General features: G+C 36.8%; 1 pseudogene; it reads left to right on the top strand.

Moving 5' to 3' along the window:
* The first annotated feature begins 1576 nt into the window (after positions 1-1576).
* LOC149218139 (boron transporter 1-like) lies at positions 1577-6277 on the top strand (annotated as a pseudogene).
* The last annotated feature ends 3011 nt before the right edge of the window (positions 6278-9288 follow it).

A 9288-nucleotide genomic window follows, 5' to 3' on the forward strand; every position in this document is an offset into this window, starting at 1 on the left:
TTGACTAAAATGCTTTTTGCAAAATATATCCTGAGAAAACCCAGGGAACTTTGCCTCATTATGAGGATAGCACCTAGGCTTAAGCAAATTCCTTAGGGCCAAAGGCCATATCAACATGTCATTGGTGGGAATAGAACCATTGTAGGGAGGATAACAATCATTCCACCTAACCAGTGGAGCTAGACCCAATTGACATTAGATGTGTTTGCAGTTAGACAAAGGTGTAGGAATTTTGGAAATGAGTTTTTTGGTGTTTTTGGATGCATATTAGCTGTGGGGATAAAAATACTATTGGCCTGTTGTAGTGTAGCCTGCATCATCTCACCATTGAGTTTCTCTTTGGATACTAGTAAAACAGATGGAACCTTGTATAAGTAACATGATCAAGTATACCATGTTTAAAAAAAATATATTTTACCACATTTGCTAAGGATTTGCACCATTGGTGTAGCTGGATTTTGGTGGTTCTAGTTCTTCAAGACTATTGAACAAAACTTTATTTGGAAATTAAGTTGTTTATGATTGTCAAATATGACTGATCATTTGAAATTCTTTGCTATCTGTTGTTACTGACAGGGTATTTTATAATATTGTGCAATATGGCTTTCTATGCTTTATAGCGCAAGTATTTACTTGTTATGTTGATGTGTAGAGGATATGATATTCAAGTGGTTTTTATGTTTGTTTTGATGATAACATCTCAATGGTGATGGAACCCTATAGCTCAGGAAGCCTACAATGCTGGATTAGTGCTTAGTTCAAATAAGCATGACAATGAGAGGCCTTTTGAACATGATTGTGAGGTTATTGTTGATTCAAATATAACAAAAGATATGATTAATGTTTCTAGAGTAGAAGATACATTTGAGTGGAATTGTCCTTAGCTCAATTGTAATCGCAACGCTATGTCTTTATGTAAATTCAGTGACTGCAAAAAAATAGAATGGGTGTGGATGGTTTCTAAGGTTGAAAAGGAGATGTCAATATGGTGTAATAGATGGTTATCATCAAGGGGGGTAAGTTAGTGTTGGTGAAATCCCTACTTGAAGCCATCCCTGTGTACTGAGTGTTTTTTTCCTTTATTCCCAAACAGGTCCTGGAACAGGTAAGAAGACTTAGTTTCAGATTCCTATGGGCTGGGGACAAACAGAAAAAAGAATATTCCTCAGGTCTCATGGAAAAAAACTGTTGTTCCTAAAGAGCTGTGAGCATGGGACATTTAAAATCTCCATTGCTTGGAAAGAGCCCTGGCTGCTAAATATGTCTAGAGAATTATAGAAGGGAAGGGCTTATTGAGAAAGGTGGTGAGTTGGAAGTACATACAGCCTCTGTCTGCTGAGGATTGTATAAGATCTCCAAATAAATCCTACAATAAATCTTCAGTGATTTGGAAGGTGGTGGTGTTGTCCTTTCCGCTAATTGGAAGACAGTTGGTTTGAACTTTGGAAGGTTGGGGGTGGCAACAACACAAGGCAGGGGGATGATCCTTGGCTGCTTATAACCCATAATCCTTCTCCATTTTCCTTTTTTGTTTTCGTTTCCATGCAATAACAGTACTTATTTTTCCACACAGGAAATGCTTGATGTGCCATTGTTACACATTTCTGGAGCTTTCATTCGGGCAACAATGATTGCAGTGCTTTATTATTTTGATCACAGCGTTGCATCCCAACTTGCCCAACAGAATGAGTTCAACTTAAGAAAACCTTCTTCATACCATTATGACTTCTCTTAGGGTTTTTGGTATGCAAATTACCACAGTAAATATATATTATTTAGAACTATGTTGTAATTTTTGTCAGGGTTCATGTTTAGGTTGAACTATCACTGGCTACCCTATTCTGGAAGAGCTTTTTCTCTCCTGAAGACATCTTGATCTAACTCTTCATTCTTTGTTTTCACCTCCATAAAAAATCTCTAGTGGATTCATAAATTTTCCTTTTATTGTGACAGACTATTTTATGTGGTATTGTTGGCATACCTCCTTCAAATGGTGTTATTCCTGAATCTCCAATGCACATGAAAGGCTTAGCTACCCTCAAACATCAGGTACCAATATATTGGAATTATCAATTGCAGCTTCTCAGGGAAAAGACACAATTCAGACATTTTATAGACGAGTAACTTACAAGTACTTTTGTTATAGTTGGTGCTTAGCAAGTTAGTGACAACAATCCGGAAAAGTATGCAGAAAAATTCAACCTTAGGGCAATTATACAGAAACATGCAAGAAGCCTATGAGCAAATGCAGACCCCAATGGTTTATCAGCCTCCACCTGCCTTGGTAATGGTCTTATTTTTGAGTTTGGGTGTTTCATTTTATCTAATTTTCCTCTCCCTTTATTTATTTGTCTTGTCATGTCCCAACCATTTATGCAGGCACTTAAGGAATTGAAAGAGACCACAATTCAGTTGGCCACAAGTACTGGGAATATGGATGCCCAGTTGATGAATCAATTTTTAATGTTGACAAGGACGTGGATGACCTGCTTCCTGTTGAGGTGAAAGAACAACAATTGAGTAATTTGTTGCAATCTCTGATGGTGGTTGGCTGCCTTGCAGTAATGCCCATCATTAGAAAGATCCCAACTTCTGTGCTTTGGGGTTACTTTGCCTTCATAAACTTGTGTTATTGGTCTGTTTTCCCATCGGGAAAATCAATAATGCAAGGTCAAATCAGTTGTGAATGATTGATGGCATAATGAAAAGGCGAACCTTTACTCAAAAAAATAATAATAGATCATTTTTTATAAATGTAGCTTCAGAATGATCTTGCTTTGAAGTAGAGACTAAAATCAAGGAAATGATAGGAAGCCTACAATGCTGGATTAGTGCTTAGTTCAAATAAGCATGACAATGAGAGGCCTTTTGAACATGATTGTGAGGTTATTGTTGATTCAAATATTTTTTCAGCAGAAAAATAAAGCATGGAGTGAACATTTAGTGCACAAATATCCCCTGTTTTAATGGATGACTAAAACCAGGAGGCCTTACAACCATATATGTAAAGTCAAGTCAATGGTTCTACATGGTTCAGTCATTTAATATACTCAAAACTTTAGCCCAAAAATTAATACAATATAAGTCTGCTCTAGAATACAACAGAAGCAAAAGATCACATATATGCCCTTCCCACACTCATTTCTTCTGCTAATTTTGGACACTAACTACCATTTCAGTTCTGGGCATTTTTGTGGTATTGATGTTTGGCCCAACGGATACTAGTCGAAGTCCCTTCCTTCACCATTTTGGCCCCAGCAGACACCGCACATTTCATCTTCTTGTTAGTTGTTATAATCTGCTAATCTGGTCAAGACCACAGACTTGTTTTTCTGTGTTGTGTCCTGGTCGTTGTGTGAATAATCCCACTGCTCTGCCCATGTAAGCCCAAATGAATTTCTACGCTCATTGGAAGCCATTAATGCAATCAAATACTGTTCACACAGCACTTCAATATTTCTAAAATAGTTAAATTGATGTTCACTAGAAGTGTAACAGAGGAACTGAAACTATGAACAGGTTGGACAATCATTGTTGATTAAAATATAACAAAAGATATAATTAATGTTTCTAGAGTAGAAGATACATTTGAGTGGAATTGTCCTTAGCTCAATTGTAATCGCAGCGCTATGTCTTTATTTAAATTCAGTGACTGCAAAAAAATATAATGGGTGTGGATGGTTTCTAAGGTTGAAAAGGAGATGTCAATATGGTGTAATAGATGGTTATCATCAAGGGGGATAAGTTAGTGCTGGTGAAATCCCTACTTGAAGCCATCCCTGTGAGCAAATGCAGACCCCAATGGTTTATCATCCTCCACCTGCCTTGGTAATGGTCTTATTTTTGAGTTTGGGTGTTTCATTTTATCTAATTTTCCTCTCCCTTTATTTATTTGTCTTGTCATGTCCCAACCATTTATGCAGGCACTTAAGGAATTGAAAGAGAGTACTTTGAGACATTTGAGAAGGAAAGGGCCAGTGAACTAGGTTTCTTTGGTTTTTAGTGCATTTGTTTGCATTCTATATTTGTAGAGATTACATCTCAGATTAAACTTTGAGTTGGGCTCATGCTCTGGCCATCAAAGCATTTGAATGCTGGGGGTTTTACACCCCTTTAAATTTTTGCAGCGATCTTTTGATTAGATCTTCAATGTAAGACTTCACGGAAGTCAAAACCTGGCAGGCAGAAAAAGTCCTGCATGCTGTACTGACAATGAGATGTCTAGGGTAGTTTAAAATAACTTCTTGTTTCTTTTGAATAAATCTTCTTGTAATACTAGAGAGGCCACTCAGTTTTGGTGATATTTTCAGTGCTTTGTTTAGTTATGTGAATTCGTTAGATGCAAAACAAGTATTGGTTAATTTCATGAAAACCAATCTGCAGAATTGGAAATGTAAGCATATGTGCATGAATGTAGTAGAGAAAGGGGTACTGTTCTAATTGAAGTGAGAGTGAAAGAGACCTTTTGAAAATGTTATTGTTTCAAGCAGTTGGAACGGTATCAGTAGGAATCAGTATGCAGAAATTAAACAGAATAAATGGGAAATTGACAACACTTTCAGTGTGCCTTGCTTGGCATATCTTGTTAGATGGTGCCCTTATACATAAAATTGAACAAGAACTAAATCGTATTATATCGTGGTACTGATTTGTTATAGCGCTTCAATATTTCTAAAATAGTTAAATTGATGTTCACTAGAAGTGTAACAGAGGAACTAAAACTATGAACAGGTTGGACAATCATTGTTGATTCAAATATAACAAAAGATATAATTAATGTTTCTAGAGTAGAAGATACATTTGAGTGGAATTGTCCTTAGCTCAATTGTAATCGTAGCGCTATGTCTTTATTTAAATTCAGTGACTGCAAAAAAATATAATGGGTGTGGATGGTTTCTAAGGTTGAAAAGGAGATGTCAATACGGTGTAATAGATGGTTATCATCAAGGGGGATAAGTTAGTGCTAGTGAAATCCCTACTTGAAGCCATCCCTGTGAGCAAATGCAGACCCCAATGGTTTATCAGCCTCCACATGCCTTGGTAATGGTCTTATTTTTGAGTTTGGGTGTTTCATTTTATCTAATTTTCCTCTCCCTTTATTTATTTGTCTTGTCATGTCCCAACCATTTATGCAGGCACTTAAGGAATTGAAAGAGACCACAATTCAGTTGGCCGCAAGTACTGGGAATATGGATGCCCCAGTTGATGAATCAATTTTTAATGTTGACAAGGACGTGGATGACCTGCTTCCTGTTGAGGTGAAAGAACAGCAATTGAGTAATTTGTTGCAATCTCTGATGGTGGTTGGCTGCTTTGCAGTAATGCCCATCATTAGAAAGATCCCAACTTCTGTGCTTTGGGGTTACTTTGCCTTCATGGCCATAGAGAGTTTGCCAGGAAATCAATTTTGGGAAAGGCTATTGTTTCTTTTCACTGCTCCAAGCCGTAGATACAAGTATGAACTTTATTCAAACTATAATGTGATTGAATTTAATGCTTGTAATATAGTTTTCAAAGCTGATCAATGTTGAACTGATGGTTACAGAGAACTTTAGGAGTATCATGCTACATTTCTTGAAACGGTGCCTTTCAAGACAATTGCCACTTTCACCATTTTCCAGACATGTTATTTGTTGGCATGTTTTGGTATCACATGGGTGCCTATAGATGGTGTTCTCTTCCCACTACTAATCATGTTGTAACTTGTTAGTCCCAGCGAGGCAGTATATCCTTCCCAAGTTTTTCAAAGGAGCACATCTTCAAGAATTGGATGCAGCAGAGTATGAAGAAGCCCCTGGAATGCCATGCAATATAACAGTGAGTGCAAGACACATATCAAACAAATTTTAAAAATATTACTCAATTCTATTTCATAAGCCCTGCAACATGAACAATAATAAATTGAACTGTAACATATATTGATTGCAGGAAGCTGGAATTCAGGGGTTCAGACTAGGAAGCATGGGAACAGGTGCAAATGATGGCGAAGTTTTGGATGAGATGATTACATGAAGTCACGGTGAGGTCAAACACACATATAGTCCACGGATAACTAGCTTGAGTGATTGCACACCAATTCATGGATCCGAGTCTGCATTAAGTCCCCAAGTTGCAGAAGCTAAACAAATATATAGCCCCCGTATAAGTGAGATCAGACAGACACATAGCCCTCACAGAGGGGAAAAGCATTCGGGCATTCCCCTGGTTAGTTAAGGAAAAAATATGAGTCCAAGTGCATTTGGTTTGAGGCCACATAAACCAACTTCCAATTAGGTGTTTGGAGTCTAAATCCTCGGCTAGTAATATTTCCCTTGAGTGAGCATATCTTATGTTTAATAGTACATATTTTGTTGGCTTATCATTATTTAATCATTGTGCCATAAATCACTCGGTTGTATTTGGTGTGTTTTCACAAAGAACCTCTGTCCATCTCAGAGGATAGGGTAGACCATATAGTGCGTGTAAAAAAATGTAATGGAAGTCAAGCTTGAAGTATTTCTATTTTCTTGAAGCATGAAATCTATTATGTCAGTCTTGTGGTTTTGTAGACCCCAGGCATGCCAAATAAGCATGGTGGTATTAAAGGGTCCTGTGAGTGGTTTGAGCTTCATAGAAAGTCATCCTTATTCTACCAGTTGGATCATAACCACAAAGTTTGCAGCCTTTAATGTTTCATTGAAATAAAAAATGTGGAAATTAAACTTGACAAATGAAAAGGAAATGGTAAGGCTTACAATATTAGAACTTCTGTAAATGTTTAGCCATTACCTTCAAAAACTAACCAAGGGAAATGTCAAATGATCAAGGATATGTTGAGATGGAAATATCTATTTTTCATGACAGTAAAACCTTTAGATAATGGAAATAAAGAATATGTGCATTCAAGTTAAATCAGATTTATCTTGAATGGTTGGGAAGATTTGTTATTATCTTTAATAATTTAAGTCTTGTAAAACAAATTCAGAAGGAATAATTTAAGTCTTGTAAAGCAACAAACTTGAAGAAAAACAAAGAATATGAAGCCATATACAAGGAATATGAAGCCTGCGTGTTATGTTAATTTATAAGCAATTTTATGCTCTGCGGTATAATCTGTGACAAAATTGGCTACAATATTCAACAGACAGGACATTATGAGTTTCTCAATTTGTGCTATTATATGCTATGGATTTTCTAACCGATATCTTGAAAATGCGGTCTGCACTTGCCATCTATGCCTGAGTTCTGCAGCGGTTTGTTACTTTCAAGCCATGCCTAATGTCATATTGTTTGTTGCAACTTTAATGTAGACAGCTAACCAGGAAGGCATTGGGTCATTCATAGAGGATGCTTAGGCATGATTCCAGGCTTTTGAAAATAATTGTGATTTCCATCACTAGTCATAGCACTTGATAGAAAGTTGGGATATTCATGAGTGTGAATTTATGTTTGGCAGGGAATTTATGATGGCCATTATGTCAGGCCAGGTGATCGCACTCCCTTGATCGTGAGCACGATTGTGATCAAGATGGAAGACTTCATAGTCTAGATTGATTGTTTAGCAGTGATAGTTAGTGGGCTCATTCACAAAAGCTTCTATTTCACTAATCCTTTTTATAGAGTTGTCAAATTCAATTTCCAAAGGTTTTAAGTACACTATAGAGTTGAGTTCTGAGAGAGTTGTGATTCACAGTGTTAAGTATAGCAGCTATGACACTTGAATGAAGACAAGCATAATAGAGGTATCAGACTCTGTTATAAGCTTACCTACATATTATAAGGGACTTGGTTTTTTTTATAATTTTATAGACAAGTTCCATGTCGTGGAAATGTGAAAAAAGATAGTGATATTGCCACCATGTGGCTCTTATCATATATGGTTTTATACTTCTTCAAAAAATTCTCTAAGAGTTCACAATGCTAAAATTCACTAGGACTTTGCAAAGTTTTATTATTTAGTGAAAGACTTGCCAAGTTCTTACAAGATTTTATAATTGAGTAAAATATTCGCCATGCCTGGTGAGAGATTCGCCAGAAAATTATATATACATATTATATTATTGATAAAATCGCCTTCCATTTTTCCTATATACCATGGAGATTCGCCCAATTATTATATTTATAAATTTGGGGGTGGGGGGGGGGGGTTCTTAAAATTTTCCTTGTATAGACCTCATCGGAATGAAATGTGCAACCCTCGCCAACTTGTCCACAATAACCATGGTGGAATCATGTTGTCTCACAGTCCTTGACAGCTTTGCGATGAAGTCAATGGAAATGACTTCCCATTTCATCCACATTCTTAGGAGCTACCCACTGCATGATGGATCTTATCTTCTCTGGATTACTGCAATGCCCTCCTTGGAGACAACATGCCCTAAGTAATGTACCTCAATCTAAAATAAAATACACTTTTTGAGCTTAGCATACACCTTATGCTCTCTCAACAACCTCAACATTGGTGCTAAATGCTCGGCATTCTCTTCCTCATTTTTAGAATATACCAGTATATCATCATTGAACACAATAACAAACTTATGCAAATATGGACGCAACACACTATTCATCAAACACATAAATGTAGATGGAGCATTAGTTGATCCAAATGGAACAACAACAAACTCATAATTCCCATACCTGGTCATGAATGTGGTATTGTAAATGTCCTCTTCTTTTATGTTTACTTAATGGTATTTAGATTTCAAATCAATCTTCAAGAACATTGCTGCTCCCTTCAACTCGTTGAACAAGTCACCAATCCTCGGTAATTGATACCTATTCTTGATGGTCACTTTGTTCAACTGCCTGTAGTCAATGCATAATTTGAGAGTACCATCTTTCTTCTTCACAAACAATATCGATGCACCCCATGGTGATACACTTGGCCTAATGTACCCCTTGTCCAACATTTCCTTCAACTACAACTTTAACTCAACCAACTCAAGTGTGCTCATCGTGTAAGGTGCTTTTGATGTTGTAGCTTCCCCTGGCACTAACTCAATAGAAAAGTCTACCTCCTGTGAGGTGGTAACTTTGTAATGTCCTTAGGAAATAAATCCTTGAACTATTGTAAAACTGGGTACCTTCTCAACCCATCTGCATCCTTAACTTCCTTACCCTTATCACTAGAAATGTGCACTATAAATAGCTTAAACCCTTTCCTGAGACTAAACTTTGCTTTCATAGTTGTCACCATCCTAACGACGTAGCTTTATTCTTACCCTATAAGACTATTGGTTCTCCATTGTCATCAACACACTCAATTGCTTTATCATAATAGTCTACCTTGCTTATATGAAGATACAACCA

This window comes from Pinus tabuliformis, chromosome Q, assembly GCF_031772625.1.
Source record: "Pinus tabuliformis cultivar Carrire ecotype Pingquan chromosome Q, CPIR1, whole genome shotgun sequence".
Lineage (NCBI taxonomy): Eukaryota > Viridiplantae > Streptophyta > Pinopsida > Pinales > Pinaceae > Pinus > Pinus tabuliformis.